At 41.4% G+C, this 21,072-nt stretch overlaps 1 long non-coding RNA gene across 4 annotated transcripts; it reads right to left on the bottom strand.

Annotated features, from left to right (window-relative positions):
• Nucleotides 1-994: 994 nt before the first annotated feature.
• On the bottom strand, nucleotides 995-14,105 carry LOC111253195 (uncharacterized). Of its 4 annotated transcripts, none has more exons than XR_002674520.2 (6): nucleotides 13,768-14,105; nucleotides 13,347-13,471; nucleotides 3,341-3,451; nucleotides 2,721-2,903; nucleotides 2,068-2,286; nucleotides 995-1,891 (listed from the first exon to the last, which is right to left on the bottom strand). It is a non-coding gene; the product is annotated as an uncharacterized LOC111253195 (long non-coding RNA). The 4 variants fall into 4 exon arrangements; XR_015328481.1 differs by having other exon boundaries at nucleotides 3,341-3,444; XR_015328489.1 differs by having other exon boundaries at nucleotides 995-1,828; nucleotides 3,341-3,444.
• Between the last annotated feature and the right edge of the window lie 6,967 nt (nucleotides 14,106-21,072).

The following is a 21,072-nucleotide window of genomic DNA, read 5'->3' as shown; positions in this document are numbered from 1 at the left end:
CAACAACTAAAGGCTCTAGCCAATATTGAAAGGAAACTAGCTAATTTATCCTCAAAGTTCCACTTTTGCATTTAGCGATGCTGAATAGATTATACCTGCACCACTTTCATAACTATTCAAAGGGATTATTCCATTCGAGATCTGTTCCTATTTCGTTTACGACTCAGAAAAAAATATACGGCACAAGGATAAACGATGCGTTCAGATGTTTTCTGAAGAATTCTTGCCTAGTATATGATGCTTTCGCATGTTTACGAGTAAAAAACACTTTAATGAAATGCATGAGGAACTATAACTCCTTAACAAGTAATATCAGAGCTTCTTTTAGTAGAGGGTACAACTTACAACAAACCAAGCATCGTAACCGCTATAGGAGAGAGAAGTCATTTACATGGGAAATAATGTTCTTGCAGTAGTAATTAATAGAATTCTCACATTTCTCCTTGTTGATCTTCGTATGGTCAAAGAGGCCACACAAAATTTCCAAAACCGCTAACCCGGCTTTGGGATGAACCTTACAGATTCCAGTTACTCTAAAATAAAGCAATCCAATATCTATTCTTACTCACCCAACAAAGGCAACCGATGAAGTACAAGACTATATATACAGTCATATTACAATCAAGAAGATGCGGCCTGTTATCTCAGTAATGACATACGCAAGTTGTCGTTAACACATTTTTGCTTGTAGCTTCAGTAACTTGTTTGTCCTCTGTTCTGTTTCATAATGCGACTTGTTATTTCGTATGATTAGAAAGTTACCGTTTTCAGAAACTGTACAAGTTACCTACCAGCATAATCCGTTATTAAAATGAGATGTCCAATTACATCATGCGGCACATCACAAATAGCAAAACAACCGGCAATTGAATGACACTAACTTAAACAGTAAAGGGCGCGCCACTTTGGTTTTGCGTCTGACTTCGCATTAATATAATAACAAATTACTATTTTCCATATTTTTCGATTTATTGCTAAGTAATCATGTCGTCAAGCCGTCTATCACCGCAGAATGCTCATAACATCTAGGAGGTCCGTCTAAGCCCTTCTTCTTCTTCTGGCTGAACTCTGGAATTCGTTTGCTGCGAACAAGAGTAGACCGTAGTAATGTAAAGGGTCCTGCAAATAGCCTCCGACCACAGTATGTGACCAGAACCGTTTAGCGTAAAAGGTTCTCACAGACCCTAACCTATACTCTAGCCGGCCTCTAGAGGTCGCTTATCGTGTTTAACAAGCGCAGGGTTATAGCAGGGTTAGCTTTGACATTGGTAGATGGCGTGCCGATACGTATCGACGTGATATGATGATCGTAGATTAGACGGTGGTGGTAGTAGTTGTGATCTAGCAGTGTTCATGCCTTTTACGCCAGCAGCAGCACGATCCAACAATTCTGAGAGTGACGGAGACAACGCTGCACGCTAGCAGGAATAGAAAACCAGTCTGCTTATCCACACCAACACTGGCCTGACCATCACCACTTCGCCATTTCATTGGGCCTTTCATCGGACCTTCCACTTACTCTACTCTAACGGCATTCACGCTGTTGTCTATTTCCTACAAAGCAGCATCAGCAGCTTCATCTCAGATTTGCCTTCCTCGATTAGACCGCCGCGCTTGCTTTGTCTACATTTGTCGTTTGCCAGCGCAAAGTCCCTGCAAAGCCACCGGAGCCAGGCTGCTCTTCCACATCGGGCATTCATCAGACTTCATTCGTACCCCTTGTCGGTCTTCACCATCTTTATTTGACTAGCCCTTTCTTTTCATCTAGAGCCGCGTAGCACCAGCAGCATACCTTCGCGTCCCCTAACCTATACGTGTCATCTGGTGCCTGTACGGGAGCAGGAAGCAAGAAGGATCGATATTGCTGCTTGATCTCGTGAACTAGAACGGGCTGAAGGAGCGTGAGGTGAGGAAAAATACGCCTTTCAGTACAAATGGTGCTGAACCATATACAGCATTGATGTGTGCTGCTATAGAAAAGTGAGAGAGCTGCGTTAAGATTGAACCGAGGGGGAAGGGTCTCCCTTATAAAGATCGCATTTAGATTTAATAAGTAAGAACACTTACAGAATTTCCATTAGCTTCTACTAATGACGTCCTCTATCGCAGAAATGAAAGCGTCCTTTGGTTATGTCGCTGCTAACACGACAAAGGCATGCGTGCATCATCTAAACAAACTCTAATGAAAGCCCTCGCTGCCCAGCCTGAAGCCTCGTCCAGCGTGAAGAGCGCAAACAGTTCATTCATCCGAAGCTAAACATTGTAAGCACCGGCAGCTTATCTAATCTACCGAATCAGAAGATTGTTCGCAATGGTTGCAATTAAGTGAAGGGACCATGGCTTTTTGCAGGAAGTAATATTTTAAGACGTTGTCAACTATGGGGTCATCGTTAAAGCATTAAAACGAATCTAGATGTCTGTCATTGCTTACCTCTCACTGATCCCAGCATATCCAGTAAATATAGACCTAATATGTTAAGTGTACAAATACGTTTGTGAGTCCATACATTACGTGTGATGGTCTAAACCGACTGTTGCTCCATCGTTTGCTATTGAGAGCGTAAAATATCATCCTCTGGTTAGGGTTGAGCCTACCTTCAGTTTGCCTACATAATCCTATAATAATTTAATAGCACAAAGCAGCTTAGCGCAATATACGCATAAAATCCTTAGTTAAATCTGATGCGCAATAAATATGTTGCATTAGCATAGCTTCATACCGAAAGAATCCTGGCCGGAACGTCTTTGGGCTTTCGAGCGCTTCCGATACCGCAAACACTTCCGTTGAATGTTATTTATATTGTAAAGCCAACATGCGCTTCTTTTTACCACTGGCGGCTTCACCGTCTGCCTCGTCCTTCGCTTCTTTTCTATGTTGGTCACATTATTACCCACAACGTTTTCTGCAAGGCCAATAATACGTCGACTCTATAAGATATCGGTTTTTTCCTATGCTGTCTTTTGAACTTGCTTCCATTGTATGTATTCGTTGCTGAACTTGAAGAACATGTTTAGCTTTGACAATTGTGGTACCTTTTCACTGCAGCGTAAACATAGTAGGATGTTCGATTTATGAAGCTTCGCTGATAACGCTTTCGTAGGATTAAGTAACCCTTTCGAAATAACGCGGATTATTTTCAGAATATATCATCAGCATTAAGCTGACTATATTAGACACTCCAAGTGTAGTTCTGCAATTAATTATTTGGAAATAGTACGCCCTCCATGTCACGGGATTGTTACGAGACAAAAAAAATTAAGTCCAACTTAGTTACTCGTTCAGATGGCCGTCGGGCCAACACGCGAGAATATGTTGTAATGCTTGCTATTTAAAACTTACATTCCGGAGCTTGTCGGAGTTTCCACATATTTATCTGTCCACCGGAGTACTTCAAGGTCTTGCGCGCTGCCCCTGAAAAAGTAGCGTGGGGTATTCTTGCGTTCCTGAAAACTTAGTGGAGTAAATAATATTATCGCAACTTACACAAATGCCAATAAGGCAACACAGCATTAATATTCAAAACGTCACTCGAAGTTGTTCATAAGTAACTTTTTAGCACACACGAATAGTAGTTAACTGGTATAGTTCCTGACGCTTGCTAATATTATCCACGCTATCGTATAGGGTCGTCGCTATTTGACTCACGTCGCTTAACCGAGCATGACGTGTAAATAAATACAGAAACGCCTCTATTACTGGCAGGTTCCATCTTCATACGAGTGGGGCATATCTTATCCGCATCTAATTGGTACCATAAACCAACCTTAAATCTCTTTAGTGATCAACCATCGACCTAATGCTTTCAATATTAGATTCACTGTGTTTATTGTGTAAGTGCTGCATAACTTCAATGAAATCCAATTGCCCGTAAACCAATATGATACGGGTAGCTCCAGACATGTCCAGTCTCAACGAGCTTACTCAGATACATTGAATGATCACATAGAAAATGATTTGTTGTACACGTCACCGCTATTCGTATTTGCTTGGTTTCGGGTAGCTGAAATCGTAAATGTGGTCCTCACTCAAAAAGGTACTCACCTATCAACCATTTCGGTGCATGAATAAAAAAGCTGGTTTGCAGAGAACGTCTACGTTATGGTCTTGGTTCTGATTTATAAAACCTCATACGATCTTGTGGTTTGTAGCGCGAGTATCAAAACTTTTTAGTGAAGATTTAGTGAAAGCTAATAATCTGTTTCCCAACCGACTTTTGGAAAATCCGTGAAATATATATGTACATGTAGGGAACAAAGCGAGCTGACAGACTGAGCTTATTAAGGCGTGTTATTTGGGCCACCTAAGTATAAAAGTAGAGCATACATTATATTACCGCTTAGCTCCCATACTAGAAGCTGCCCCGTTGCGGAACACATTGACCTGTTTTGTAGGATGCAACCTAAGTGTGTTCATCTAATACAATACCTACAGTTTTACGCAGCATGCCATACTTTGGCTGCTGAGTATCGAGCTGGATGACCTAGGGTAACTATTACTCCTCCCGCACATCTCTGTTTCACGTACACTAATGCCTATACACGTCTTCTAATAGCTAAGCATACGCATTTAACTCTGAACTTAAATTAGCCTTACTTCATTTCCATAACTCATGTTCTATGTGTAAATCATTGGTATGATGATATGTTTTGGATGTGTTTCAAATATGTATTTTCATTCAAGGAAAGCTTTTTTCAAACTACATTAAATACAGGCACTTCGTAGAAATATAAATTCGGGTTGCGGACGGACAGAGGGAAAAACATCTAAATATAGGCTTATCGAAATGTAGCGAGTAGCTGCATGTTTTCGTAACATTGCGGTTTACCAAACTTCGTTGATGACTACATAATATCTCCAGTCGTGCAAAGTTCTCAGCGCCCTTGTCAGCTACGTAGACGGCTCGGTTCTCGAGCTCGAGATTCGACAATGACTGGGTGTTACTCTGTCAGAGAACACTGACAAACGATATTCCTACATGCTCCCAAGTTGTTTTCTCAGATATCATCGAATGTCGTCAATGTATAAAAGTGAATATTCGGAACAGATAATTAATTTGGATTCTTCACACATCTAGGCCCTTCATTTAGAATGCTAAAAGCTCAATTCTGAAGATCGATTTATTACAATTCTATCTAATGTTAGCGTTGGTTTAGTCATCAATGTCTCCAAGTTGATCCGTTTCAATCGAAACGGTGCAATGTCTTTACTCCCCTCTAATGAAATAGCGCACTTCCTTTTCCTTTTAAAGTCTAATCGGCTGTTATTGATTTCTTATTGTGTTCCTTTACAACCGTATAGACACGATCGAACCTATTTCGTGCTGAACCAGACCAGCAAGGAAAACGCAAGACGATACAGGGAAAGCTGTGATCTTTCCTGGATCGAGTATTTAAGCAGCTCTCTTACCTCTTGTGTTAGGATCGAGTAAATCTGAATGAAGAAGTATTTCGGGCCAATGAGCGTCTTCGGGATCGGTCACAGGGACAGGCATGCACTTCATCAACTCTTCGATATTTCACTTCGTGCTTTCTTCCATTGTAAAAGCCACAATCGAATTACTCGAAGATGTATATTCACTGTTATGGCAAATGTTTTCTGCCTTGTTGGCTACTTCCGCAGCTCGAATCCAATAACGTCATCGTTAAAAAAAAAACAAACTTCTTAATTGTTCCTATCTGCCAACTCGTCAGAGGACTTTAAACGTCATTGTGCTCTAGGGCCGCCTATTTCAATCGTATGTTATTGCTACCAGCAATACTGTAAACGTTCGATAATGCTTTGCAGTTTGCGTTACAACTGAACAAGCACGCCATATAATCTGAGAGGAAATTTAATTTCCTTGTTTGCAACGAAGGGACTGCAACAAGTAACCTTCAGTTCCAGACTAAAGCAGTAAAGCTTTTTAAGAGGTACAAAATCACAGTGCGCACTAAAAACATCCTCCACCTGCAGAGTGTGCTTATAATCTGTATAACAGGGTAGCGAAATCAAATAATAATCCGTTGAAAAGCAACATAATTTACTCCTGTATGTATTTCTCTACGATATATGTACAATCTGTTTACTCATCTTCGCTTCTTGTATCGGAGAGAAAATGCCGTTGCATTGCGAAAGGCTCCATTACCTCTCAGCTGGATCATTTGAACCCCCTCATTTATTTCACCCCGCTAAGGTTAAGTTGAAGGGCGTTTGCCCGCTTTTGTCGTTGTTCCGTATTTGCACAGCATACACAGCACAACAAATTCTTAGCGATGACTCCTTCTCTTGCGTAACTATCGACGAAAGTATTGCAACGGATGCAGTCCCCTCGTAGTACCGCTGCTGACCGACTCCCCTTCCCCCCGCCCGAAACAACGTCCGAATGCGGTAGCGTCGACACCATTGATAGTGGCGAAACCATCGGAAATGGTAACAGATATATTCAGCCGCAATAACTCATTCCATACGGCCTGCTATTATCGATCCTACTTTTGCAACTTTTTTTTTTATCATGAAATAAATGATCACACTCTTGATTTACTTGGCGGTGCTCATTTATTGCGTCAAGATTTTCACTGGAAAGATAACAAAACGCGGCCCTTTCGCCTGCGATAGCTGCAACTAATTAGTGGGTACTTACTAAAAACAAGTGGTATTGACCATTTTGATGTGAATGAGCCATACGTTCAACGATGCAAACTGAGTTCGATCGATGTCCTAGATGAGGAAATAAGTTTTTGCGCAGGCTGAGTCCAAACGCTTAGACTTGGATCATCATGTCGATACATCGTTGGCCGAGAATAGTAATATGCATTTAAACTAATCGCAATATCAATTAATCGCCTATGTTATTTGAACGCATTCGGTAAGACCATATTCGGCTGCATGCACTACTAGATGCAATCCTAAAAAAGGACGAAGGACGGCTATCCGCTACTTAGAAGAAGTGGTCCCTGTGACCAGCGGCTGAAAGCGGCCGTCTCTAGAAAATCGATGCAAACTATCTATTTTACTAAAACAACAGCATCTGGGGTCTTTAAGAGTCAATGTATTACATTTCATTCTCTAAGCTCTGTATCGTAGGCCATCTAACAGGCTAAATACTCTCCAATCTGCTGTACGTTGGACGAACCTTGGCTTCATAGGTCAGGATAGTGGAAATTCAATGATGGCAGAGAATGAAACTACGTAAAAGCTTCAATACACCATTTATTAGATGGTTGTGTACATTTTTAGTTTCCGTGTTTTTTTTGCGAGCATTCATTTTTTACGAAAAAAAAAACAGTCTGTGTAATTAAGATATACTTCGATGAAAGTCATGGTTTGCCTAGACTTTTCATAATAAAGGTTCGATTCCTCGGGGAAGGAACGGTATATTGTCTCTATCAAATTGCTGACGAAATCATTGTTCGACTTGGCCAAAATTTGGACAGCACGTATATATCGTGATATTTGTTGAGAATACTGGGAATACGCATCAGCATTAGTCAGTAGCAAGAGAAATTTCTGGCCTTACTTATGTTGTTTTGTTGTTAATGTTCGGTGTTTCCTAGCTTTTATATCTTACAGTAAACCATATCCTTGAGGGTCAATGTTACAACTGGTCGGTGTGTCTAAAGCTGTATAAAAATGTATATGCACGTCTTACTGACTGACTTGTACAGTCCTTGGAAAGGTTTCGTAAAAACCTCATGCAAATAATGTGTGGCATTAGTCACTGTTGCTGATTTTTAATTTGTCTTTGCCAATTCCTGATATCATCTAATATCAAATTTATGTACAGTTGTTACTCCTAACCTGAATCGTGCGTGACAATGTTTATTTCCCATTATAGTTACTTTCGGACTAAGGATGTGTGAGTTCTTCTCTCGTTTATTAGAAAGATATAAAATGCCGCCGCGAGACAACAGCTGTCGCCAGTGTAGCAGATTGTATTCGTCGTCAGTGTGGTCAATTAGTGAATATTTGGCCCTTACCTTGTTACAAAAGGACATCTATAGGTAACAAAGATTCCAGAAGGACTATGTCTGGTACGCAGCGCAACGTTCTGATACGATGAGGTCGAACCTGCTACTGACGCAGGGCTCGCAATGTCATGTCAGACAAATAGGCGAAAGGACGGTAGACTACAACGCTTTGTAAGTTCAATCTTGTATCGATATCTGTATCAGTATCTCATACATGTCGTGCACGACTAAACTCATTCAGAAGCATCCGGCTGTACGATCATGCAAGGGTGAAGTATACGGTGAACTATGCACGAAGCAACTGGCAGATGGGAAGTCTATAGAATAAAGTTAGATCCGGCGTCAGGACGTGTGTGTATCGGTTGAACACGTTCGCATAATATCCACTCTACACTACCCTTCATCCTAGTCTACGTAGTTTATGAATCCGTTATATCTACATAGTACAACTACCTAACGACGTTGCCTAGTTGCTGCCACTCGATGTACTGTCTTTTAACTACCATGACCAACTGCGAAGAATTAGTACCTTTCTTCTACTTCCCTTCGTCATAATTGTTCGTGAGACCCATCCACGATCAGTGATATGGGCGTGAGGTTGGTGCGCACATTGAAAACAGATGAAAGACGGACAAGAGGTTTATTCCGCCGCAAAACGACAAGTGCATAAACTTATAGTATGCCAAGAAATTCGTTTCCATGGCAATAAAAATTAGTGCCGGGCGCGCTGACCAGGGAGGTTATTATCGTATGGCGGCCGCACGTACAGTTGACTGATTCGCGGAATTGAGGTGTGATACGGTGAAGCACCAACAGCGCTGCAGTGAAGGAGATCTGGCTGCGATTTAGCCAAGTAAAATTTGGCCTTGGCATGGACTTTGGTTGGGGTTGACCAATCTAGTACTCCGCAGCAGGTAGCCGCCGCTAAACTAAATATACGGCCTACGCTGGCCAATCTAGATGCAGGTACAAATCGGTGATAAAGGTTAGCCGTTAGCAAGCTACCTGGTCAACTGGTGTAGAGCAGTTAAGCACGTTACCACCAACTCAGCGATTATTTCATTAGAAAACGTGATGGAAAAGTGTTTTGTTAAAAAAAAAAAGCGTTGCCTAGAGCAACCGATGTGTGGGCTGGAAAGGTAACTTATTTGCTTCAAAATCACCTCGCTACGCGCGAAATGGTGTGCGAGGCCAAGCACGAAACGAGGGCATTACGGGTCAAATTCGCTGAAAGGAATCTCACACCTCGCTTTGGTCTTTACTTTAAAATTACTACCGAAAATCGAAATTACGTCATCTCCTTTTGAACGTACAGATTGCATGCTAAATGCGCGGGCGGGCGGCACAAACATGAAATGATTTTGACACTTCTGAAAAAACAATGGCACTTTTTGAGCCGAATCGGATTTTCTCCATAGCAAATCGTACAAGCTGATAATCGAGTTCAACCTTCTTCAGACTAAAATGATCAGTCGACATACTGAATAACGCGTAAACGATTCTAAAAATCCGTTTTGAGAGAACTGGTGTATTACATTGAAGTCGTACAGGAGAGTAACAAGGTATCAGCGAATGAAAACACTGCGGCGTACTTTTAGGGTAGCGGCTTGGCAGTAAGGACGTCTTGTGGACATGTGATCAAATGTACCTGAATCAAAGGCTCATGAAAGATATTTACTACAGATAAAATGCTACTATCGTGAACGCATCACTTGGTCATTCACTTGCCTACTCCTAACCATTTCGCTCTCATAAGATGGTGATTTTTTTTATTAATACTTCATATTAAATACCAAGCAAAGTCTCTCTTGTAGGCATTATGTATTAATATGTGTAATATTCTTCAGTGCTCATTACATACATTGTTATGGCGGCACACACTTGCACACCAAGAGACTTTAAAATTGTCAGAAAATATTAATAGTTTCTATCATCAAAATGAATATTAGTTTTCTACGCGAATCTCTACATATTATAGAGAAAATAAAATGGACAGGCTTCCCGTACAACATCGGTACTGTGAACTAACTTATGATGATTACTTACGGATCCGTTGATAGCAGGTTTATGACAATAGTTTTCTCTAGTTCGAAGACGACTTGGAACGTGCGTTTTGACTGATAAATAAACTAAGTTATTACCGAAATGACTGCCAGGAAAGAATAACGTTCGGCCCATAGGTGCAGATACACCGATCTGAATGCATTGCTAAGATCAGTGAGAAGTTAACTAAACTTCGCGCTCAAGACAAAGGCTTCTAAGTGTACATACGATTGAATTTATTTAAATCGCAAGCACAAAAATGGGCCTGAGATCAAGGCCTAGATGAGGACAGAAATATCGAAGAAAGGACAACTGTCCAAGCAAAAGCCAACAAGACCCTTAACTTGGGATTTTACCAGTGTGGAACTGAACGTCGCATTGTCCCCTAGTGACGGCCACGAAACTGCCGGTTTATCTAGGCCTGCAAAAAATCCTTGACTAATCGAACGGCTTTTTTTATAGTGGACCACTTGGCCACGCTAGCCCTGTAAGGGCACATCGCAGAAGCCCTAGGGCTGAACAAGTGAGTGAACCAAGTAAATGAAGAGAAGACAAGTCCCTTTTTGGTATCAGACTCATCCGAAAACTATTAGCAGCAACGGCACTATCATAGGACATGAGTGTATTATCAAGTTGAAGCTCTACTGCCGACCCGTAGTGAACAATTGACGACTAACAGAAGCGGCAAACGACAAACGGACAATGTGAAAATTCAATTGAATAGAACGCTGGGATAGTATAACGAAGATAAATGAGCCAAATGAGATCCTTGTCAGTACAATTGAGATCAAGAAATAAAACAGATAAATGTATCCATATCTATATCTAGAGCCCACGAACACGTACAGGGGCAAACTATTATGTTAGTAACCAGAAGGTGATAAATGCTAGTCATTTACCGGCCTCAATGCAAACGAGAGTTTTTAGCAAACAGAATTAGACGCCCGTAACACCTGTTTGTGCACCTTTGTCATTGGATACAGTCAGTGCAGGCCTTTAAGGATTCTTTATGGCATATTATGTACCTCTGACAAATTGGATGGACTGACGGATAAATTATTCAACGACGTGAACTATTCCCAGCTTCGGTAGGGTATTTCTGGGTCTGGGCTTTCTCTAGTGAGGAGAGCAAGTCTGGAGAACATGTTCCGTAGGTGCAGGCACCTCAGAAACGGCTTGGTGCTAAATAGACACAAACGCAAATAAGGACTCCCAGTAATCGGCAGGCAGTCCTTCGCCACGAGCACGCCAAACTGAAAAACATAGGGGCACCCACTATGGTATGGAAGTCGCAATTGTTTCTGTGTGAGACTAACTATATCGTTAGTTTCATATATTACCCCAGGTCTGACGGCGTGAATTGCTTAAAAAATTCGTTTGGAAACAAGGAAACCGGCCGGCGTTCCGAAGACTTAGGATGGTCCTCCTTTTTGCTGGTATATTAAAACTCTATGATTCGGCTAAATCTGTAATATATCTTCAGTTGACATCCTAAAGCAGGACTCTGGCGCTGTGTTTCTGCGGAAAGCTATGCCCGCTGTACGCGCCAGCTAATCAGACAGTAAAATTAGACACAAACTGTCACACAATTAGACACAAAGAATGTTGGTCATAATGTTCGGGTTACTTTTTTCATTATTTCATTTTTGGATAAAAATAACTACCAGTCAAATCGGATAATGGAAAGAGGCATAAAGAATACTCTGTATCAAGTTCCGATGCGTTTGTAGCGTATGCGTCTAACTATTCAGAAATATGGCGGCGCGGAGCTTATATATAGAAAAGAACCTGATGGCCGTGACTATCGCTTGCGCAACGAAATCCACTAAAAATGCAGCCACGAATGTTGCAAAAGATATGAACGCCCACGCGAAAAATAATAATGCGATTTCAGAATGTCAGGGGTCTGACGAAAGGGGGAGACATGTTTCAATAGCTAGTTAATTGCTATTAATAGCATGTTTGAAGGCTGCGCCGTTATGAGACTGAACTCGCCCACTTCCTATATATTTCTATGGCGATCTCCGTGGAGCCTCGAGCCGAAAGTCGGTTAAGAGAAATTCTTAGTATTCAAACGCGCTGTCTTTACTATAGTGAATTATACGTATAATAGAGGTTACTAATGCGCCTGATCTGTCTAGTTGTATTCATGCAAACGATCGCAGCTGCATAAAGCCCCCGCAGAGGGTAAAGGAAATATAATCACGTGCAGGACGTGCCGTACACTAACTGGAAATGACGAACGACACCGACTAACACGCGAAACAATACACTGCATGCCAGAAATATCGATCACAAAACACAAGGAAGCCTATGCTAATGAATGAAATAGTCGATTTGTTATGACAGGCCATTAGCCTTTTCATTGTACAAGGTAAAAAGATTCCCAGTTTCCATGAATACCTACAATGTTTATTGAAAGATCGTCCTGAAATGGTCGCGCTCTTCCAACCCTCTAGCACTTTGGCCTGCCGATACACGCAAACAATAAGCCCCGGCTTGTTTGGGTTATTTGAAGATCCAACAATGTAAAACAGCGCTTAACGCAGTACCAGGCGTTAAGCACAAAACAATAATTTGATTTTACTGATTCAAATTCGACCAAATCATACTCGTTTGCACCATGGCATGGTTTGCTCCACAGAATTAGAAATATGTCTCTGGAGTATCTTAACGATTCACCGATAAAGACGCTAGTTAATTTGAAAGGATTACGCAGAAAAGGGGCCGCTAAGATCCGTCACTAACAATATCAGTTAAGTGATATATTAACAACAATAATAAAGGGGTAAAAAAAAAACTGTAAAACATTTCAACTAACAATCATATAGGGTACGTGTTTCCGTAATTCGATATAATAACAGAAAATTGGTGAAATATGGTTTGTATAGGTCATAAGAATGCCATTTCACTCATAACGCTGCGAAATCCAACAGTACGTCCGCGTGGCCTAAATAAAACTAAACACTGCACTGGGTGCAGCTCCGCGCCAGTTGATTCACCCAGATGACCTTCTCCAAAATCTTGGTTTCTAGGGCCTTGAAGCCTTGTCTATATTCACTAGTCAACTTGAGTTGTATGCGTACACTGTTTATGACCATGTTTAAGCAAATGTCACACGACTCCTTTACTTATAAGCTTACGTAAAGTCATTCATTTGCCAATAGGCCTCAGTTCATTGTAGAAAATAACGCTTAGCAGCCCTTCGAGGACATTAGCAAATATTGTAACGTTTAGTAATTTGTTATAAGGTCAGTTACATATCAATTGTGGAGTTCCGTATGTTTTGGCGTAGTTACGTTTACTCCTGAGCGCCGCTTGTGCAAAATAGTTTCGGAAAGTATTTTTTTTCTCACCTTTGCGTTTTGCTTTGCGGAGCTTTCTTGTTTCCTGAATCTGATACAATCGATCGCCTCAGAATCATTTACCGAAGGAAAAGCGCTGCCAGCCATAATGTTGGTGTCGTGTGCGTCCGCTGCGTCTTCAGATTCATGTTACGTTATTACGGTTAGTCGGCACAAGTTGTCTTGGTTCAGTTTACGTTTTTCTCTGCTGTTGCCTTTCATTGTTGAGTTCAGGTGAACACCTTACTACTGCCACTGCCCACATATACAATCTACTGATTCCCCCGTCGGCTTTGAAATGATGGTAAAATAAGTTGGGATATCGAATAGACACTGCTGTGTAGAGGTCTTGCACTCTGGAGTTTCTGCCAGGTATAGTCTTCTTGACGAAACATATTCACTAGAACTATATTTACTGAAATTGCCTACCTACCTGAATAATTAGAACCGCGTGCACAATTTCGAAATCGACTCGTATTCGCTTCTCAGATTTGCCCAGTTTCACAACCCACTATCACTACTTGTAGATAGCTGAAAACCCACTTAAAGACCAAATTCTTCGCGAATATATTTGCTTCTAAGCAGCATTGTGTGACTTCCTTGAAAAGTTTTACACTTTGGTTGTAGATGCAAATTAACTATTCGACGCACGTAGTAACACGTCCGAACACATGATTCTGCCATGTATAAGATTTCTTTGATCATTGCTGCCAGGTATTCATAAAGCGTGACAGCAAAGGCCACAGAACATTACGATAACGCCTAGCAAACTTCGTTGTATCCTTTTTTTGAAAATCGAATGGGTTTTAGAAAGCAGCCTCGAAAGTAACTCTTTCGTTTCACCATACGCGAGACGTACGAAACATACGAAAGCTTGCTTTGTATAAAGCAAGCTTTTGCTTGGCTTAATAAGACTCATCTACGAATCTGTTCGAGATGCTAGAAGCCCCGTAGGTATCCGCGAATTCAGGCTGTCGAGGGCATGGCACCTGACTGCCTTCGTGGCTTAATCCTACGACCTAATTGTACCTCGTAAAGAACATGCGAAATCGTTAAAAAGATAATAATACCATAACGATAATAGAGTGAACCGCGATAATGCAGTCGGCGTACACAACAATAAGAGAATGTACAGAAACGGTTGCCCCTTGCTGCTGCTTAGGGGATACAAAGCAAGGTTCCATCAAATTAAATAGAGCAAAAGTTAGTGTTTTACCCTTCTTTTTCTGTATTTACTTGGAAATTTTGTTCCATTCTAAAAAGCACTGTTGCAGATTTTATACAAGATCACATTTTGGATGGCGATCTATAAACAACTCTTCTGGAACAAAGCCTGCTTTATTGAAAGGAATTTTTAGTTTGTCATCTTCTCCCATACCCAAAAATTGGCGTAAGCTGATTGACATCATATAGATACGCGTTTGTATTAGAGCACACCTGTAATAGATAACGATAGATATAGGTGTACTACGTGCTGGAAAGATCGGATAAAGTCGATTTTCAAAATAAGCTTCTAGTTAGGCTAAAGGCAAGGCGATCAGATAGGCAGAGCTATCGGGAGGAAGACTTGCAGGTCACACGAATGGCACCCGTTTACATGAATAAATAGAAAACTTTTATGAAGCGTACTTATACCGACGAAGTGAAAACTTAACTTGGGTCAGGCCTGAGCTTCTTAATAAGGGTATATCTTTATCGACTAATCATTTGCAATCGTATCTAGACACCTTAGTAAAACCCTTAAGCACTTCTTGCCCATAATCTCGGAACTGGCTCCAAGCGTTTCCTTTCCGATATTCAGTCTAGTGAATACAGTTACCTCTTCAGCAGTAAAAAGCATCCAGTGAAAAATACCCTTGCACCACGACGTAGGGCAGCTCTAGTCTGTTAAGTTGTAAACCCTAGAGGATAACCTTGAAGATCGCGAAGGAGAGTTGATGGACCAGCCGTGGCCATGGAAGTTGTCGCAGCTTGCATTGAGAACTGCAGCGAACACGAGTGCCAGTATATCTTTAGGAAGACACAGCGTCCCCAAACACACCTTCGTATGAACATAGTAAGCTACTAGATTTACTCCGGTATTAATCTACAGCAAAGAGGATCAAACGAAGAGGCGGTGATGTTTTTGGATCTGAACAGCTGGTAAACGATTTTTTTCTCATAGATACTCCAGTATCGAGAAACGAGCTGTGTCAAGTGAATATCATTGAAAACGAATTTCTAGATTAAACATTAACGCACAGTCGACACACACATACGCACATAGAGAGAAAGCGAGAGAGGGAGAGTACACAGCCCCAATGCGGAAAAAAACTAATATGTTACAAACTATACTACGTGATAAATAGTCAAATCTAGGAAAAAATTGATAATCTAGCTAATTAAAACTCATAAAATGCACTAAAGTTGAATCGCTATATTAAATGAGCCGTCGGACAAAGAAACGGTCGACTACAATTCAGTAAATTTTGAAGAAGACAACGCTGTGAACAAAAACTTGCCGTGGAAGCTCCACATCGTCAAGGGCGACGCGCGACTACCCATGAGAAAGCAAATGTACTATTACAAAGATGTGCAGACCAGACTTCAGTTTTAATCGTATCTGTTCCCTTAGACTATGCAGGGTTTTTTTAGACCATTTCATTTAGACCATTCATTGCCGGAAAATACTTTGCCAAAAAAGGACCTTGCGTATAGAAAATCAGGCACATGCACTGTAGAATATAGTGTTTACCGTAGCGTAGAGAAATTATTCGAGCGAGCGTAGAAAGCGAATTTCGAAACGCCTATAGAAGTGCCGTCGGTTTCAAATAGGCAAGCCTTGATCTACCCTTTTTTCCACTACGGGGCCTCTGCTTAAGGAATGAACAGCGACAACGAAATCAAATGTTGATATCTGTTTCGCCACCTACGCCACAGCGTTAAGAATAAATGATACAATTTGTCATACATAAAGATAGAGAGGCTATAAAAACCTACTTTATGCGAGCGTTTTATATAGTCTACCGATAATATGCGATCTAAGTAAAACGATACTGATTATTGTCGTATTGTTGGCAGAGCTTGAACTTTTTAAATGCATGATAGTTTTAAAAGAATACGTTATTTTAATTACCTATAGAAGAATAGCTGTTTCCTGTAACACTCCTTTTCCAGGATCGATACTGAATTCAGGCTTTAGAAGAAAGCTCCGAATGAAATGTCAACCAGCGAGATATAAAGACGTGTATCAAAGGCTTCAATTTGTAGGAGACATGGATATCAGATGCAGAGCCTGGGTTGAACTCCTAGCTAATGGTAAATCACGAACAAATACAGTAAACCGCAGATTGAGACTGACTCAAATACGTAACACGCTAAATTCGAAACTTCATACAGGCTTCTAGAAAACTGCCTAACTCATTTCATCAAGGCGGCCTGCTAATCGCCTTTTCGGGAAAGAAGATATCATTAAATACACAAGTACTTTTTCTTTCATAGCAGACTTCTACTGGACAGTCTTCTATTCTTATCTTGAAGCTTCCATTAAGCTCATCTGCGCAGAATTGTCTAGGAGTACGTTTCATAAGCATAATATCAAGTACATGTGACGATGCGCTGGTTGTAAATGACGTTCCCTCCGTGACAGTTCAATGCATCGGTTGAAACACAGCAAACATCCCGAAGGGCTTAAAAGAACTCGGAGCAGGCTCTCGTTTTTGCGAGGGTAGAGTCTATGGGATAATCCTAAGAGCGATAAGAACCTATTTTCAAAATACGTTTATGTTTCGTAATTTACTCACGTTCATGTACTCCAGTAACTTCAAAAACAAAGTGTCTTCATTAAGCTTTTTTTTTATAATAGTTAAAGTAGTATGCTCCTAATTCATCACCTTGAAAAGCGAGTACAAGGAATTGTTCAATTAAGTTTAAGAGCTACAGAAATATCTTCAGTGAGGTCCAAGCATGCATCTTCATATACTATGAGCGAGGGCCTTCTGCAGTCTTATGATGTGATTTTTATATTTCAATATCTTAACTTTGTCACAAAACTGATTACACAGCCATGTAGACCATGTAGCCATGGAAACATTTGCATATATATATATATATATATATATGTATCTTCATTTGGCTTGATGACCCTGCCTGATCTCTTGCCAAATATCATCTACAAAACTGTATCTGATTAGTGAACTTTGTCATCTGCTAGCTCATCGTATCTAGTATTATGACCGTCTTTCAAGTCAGCATGGCCTTAGACATTTCACATACTGGTATGACACTGGTGATTTTGGTGATTCGTCACGCTTATTGTCTAACAGATGTAACAGAAATGTCCTACACAGCACTAATACAGATATTAAAAGTCCCATTTGACCTTATCGTTGGGCTAACAACTCTTACTTGTGTAATCTCTGATTGCTTCTGGCTGGGCGCATCTTGTCTGTTTCTTAATCCGTTGTAGCCTGTAGAGCGCACGAGCTTTGCCTGGGTGTCGTTCGGTTGCAAATACACTACATCCGACCTTACTTCCTGCTAGTCTTCAGGAATCTGAAACTACAAAAGTGTTTAAAAACTGCTAAAAAGGACAAAACCGGCAGCTTCAGAAATATGTTCTTCTAATGCCGTTTTGCCCCCACTTACCACTGTGTTCAATGAACTAATGAGTGTTTTCAGCGGCATTAGGGCTACGAATCTCAATGGTTCTGCTTGACTTCCTGCAATGTACTGCACCAGGACTACAGCATGGCCAGACAAAGTTGAGAAAAAGGAGGCTGCTTATTTCATCTATCAGCTCAATAGCCGCGATATCTAAAGAGGCAAAGAGAAATGAGAAAAAACGTAAATCAACAGCGAAGTTTACCCTAGTCAGGAGTCGCTAGACGAGGAAATTAAGTCTCTAGAAATAGAAGAAATAGGTTATTTTATTTAGGTGGTTTGCTTGTGTCTATTATATAATGGCCCTGCTTATACTTAAATATCATACATCTAAAGTTTTTATTATCATATATTGTGTAATATCTTGGGTAGTTAGCAAGACCTGGAATAGCCGTTTTCTGTTACTAAGCGGTATATGCATATGTATGTATATAGTTCCACTTCCGGTCGGCTTGGGATATATAATACCCTTCAGACGGCCGGTTAGTCATTAGCGGTGAAACTTTGACATCACTGTACATGTCGTAGCAACTTAGTGGAATCGGGAGACGACAAAATGGACGATATGGTTCACCAACTTTTGAAGAGTTTGCAGTAGGGACAAGGGCCCTTGACTTCGATGGCAGTCAAATGACCATGTCGCTGAAGGGAACTGCGCGTCTGGCAGTGGACCAGCCGTATTGCCACGACCAATGTTGGCTTTGCTCTGGTCCAGTACGACCTAAAGATCGTGTCCGAGCTCTTGAAGTACTTCAAGAGAACTTTATGGCCGAATTAGGGCCGGGTCGTAATCAAGTATGCTGCTACTCTGCCTGACACCAAGAAGCCTACACTTTCGCTGCTTTCGCCGGACTCCTTCGGAGCGTCGAGTCGCACAACACTGATCGAGGTGACTCATTCTATAGGACGGAAGATAACGAAGGGAGTCAGCCTTCATCGGTCAGGTTTGGTGCTCCAGGTAGATAAACCGAAACGTCGTTATCGGTGCAGGGTTTAGTAGCACTTTTAAGCAAGCTGTCCACGCATGCGACCGAAGGGCTCCAGATTTCGTAATGTAGAACGCCAGCTGACCGATTCATCGAAATGGATGTCCCAGCGGAGCTTGAAATCGACGTCGAGTCACAAGGTAGTCAGCGAAAGGCCAGAAGGAAGCAGGTAGAGCTGCTAACTTTGACCACAAATCTGACGTTATTCTCAGACGCTGAGATTCCTGCAAATACATTTTGGCATGTTTTACTACCCGCCGGGCCATTCCAATCCAGTTGTTGCCATCAGGGATCAGTTGATGCTATTTAAATCGTCGAAATGGATAATGGCAGCAGTCGGCTTACCCAAGGCAACTAATTTCCCATGGGTACGTTCGTAATGTCGTACAGCGCAGTGACCACAAATGTACCGGGGATTAGTGACCATAAACCTGGGATGTGAGTGCGAGTTTCTGGCAAGCAATTTCGAGAAACGGTCGATTTACGTAAAAGGTGTCATTTATTTCAAGAAGCGACCTGTTTTCGTAAAGAGTCGTATCAGACTAGTTAGGAACTAGAAATGCACGACACCTTAAACTGTAAGCTTTGACTATACTTATTCCCACCAAGTGTACCACCCAAACTATGTTGGAAGAAGGGCTGTGTCGGCCTGATCGGAGCCGTCTAACGAAATTGTTGGGCATTTATTAAAAAATCCCATGGTCCATTTCGTGAACCATATGATCCCGATGACGAAGGTGACTGGTTTCTTATGCGTGAAGCCGAATTTTACGATTCCAGGCTGCGGGGTTTGCACTAGGCTCTTCTTAGTCCTGCCGTGCCAGCGGTGTTTGTATTCTGCCCTCAAGGTCATCCATCCATCAAAGAACTATCCTTTACCGATTGATGTCGCGCTACTTCCCGAACCAGTTGGTGTCCGGCCACTTTCGAGGAGTTGGTAGTACGTTCGCAGTTGCGGAATTTGCAAAAAAAAATAAAGCGGAGGCATGAGTGTCGGGTGCGCCAGCCGCCTTGGATCCGCTGACATGATTATTTGCAAAGGTGGGTCAGAATTTCATGGAGCTATTTATCCATGTCCTAGGACGTAATCCGTTGTTCATTGTGACCAATACCAACTATATTCGTCTCGCTGATTCTCTCCTAGCTAGTAAAACGGCAACCTGGGTCGTACAAGAAGCACTATGTGGCTTACGCGGCTATAGACGCGTTCGTCACGCACAACCCGAGTTGTGTATCCAATATCGGCGCATCGACTAATGTTTGATGCGTTTCAACATTCGCCATGTGAGAATAGCTGCGGCCCATATGCAAGGGGACGGGCAGGTCCCGAGCGGCTGTGTGCTCGATTGCCTCCAGCAGCCAGGCGTGAAGCCAGCATAGGTTTCGATGACATGTCATCAAAACAGCTCCTGACTGAGGGACCGTTGCATACATATATATATATATATATATATATATATAGGGCTAGATGTGCGCACCGCCTGGTGGCGTAGACGAGTAAACCGATCGTAATATCTATATATAATATTAGTGGAGAAGTTCAAACGGATCAAAATTCTTGCATTCGAATGTACGTTAAATGTACGTACAAGGTTTCCTGTATTTAAACCCATATTTTTATATGAAACATACTGATCAAAGAAATTTCAGTTCTATAATTCTGCATAGTGTTTTTAACTTTATGACGCGTTTGTCCATCTCTAGTAGTGTTTGTGTGTGAAGGCGCGTTTTTTCAGCCTGCGAATGTTCACATTACGCAAACCGAAATACACTTACTATAATTATGTGACACGATTTTAGAAACATGTAATATTTAGCACTGGCATGGATTAAAATAAGTTCCATAAAATAGGCTTGTGTGGAGTATGCGCATTCTTGCAAGAGTTTTAGAAGGGGTACCGGTCGTACAGTGGGCCACTTGCACAGAATCAAAGGCTGTGTATTACAAACAGTTTATAAACAACGTAATTTATTGAGATTTGTTTATTTCAGCGTGTTACTCATTAAAAGAATGCTCATCACTAGGCGGGGCTGAAGCGCACCAAACACCAACCAAGGTTTTAAATAAAGACTTTTTCCATAGCTACTGTATCCCATAGGTCGAGAGTTTA

This window comes from Varroa destructor, unplaced genomic scaffold (assembly GCF_002443255.2).
Source record: "Varroa destructor unplaced genomic scaffold, Vdes_3.0 BEIS01000001.1, whole genome shotgun sequence".
Classification (NCBI taxonomy): Eukaryota; Metazoa; Arthropoda; class Arachnida; order Mesostigmata; family Varroidae; genus Varroa; species Varroa destructor.
This window is presented reverse-complemented; position numbering and strand designations above follow the sequence as displayed.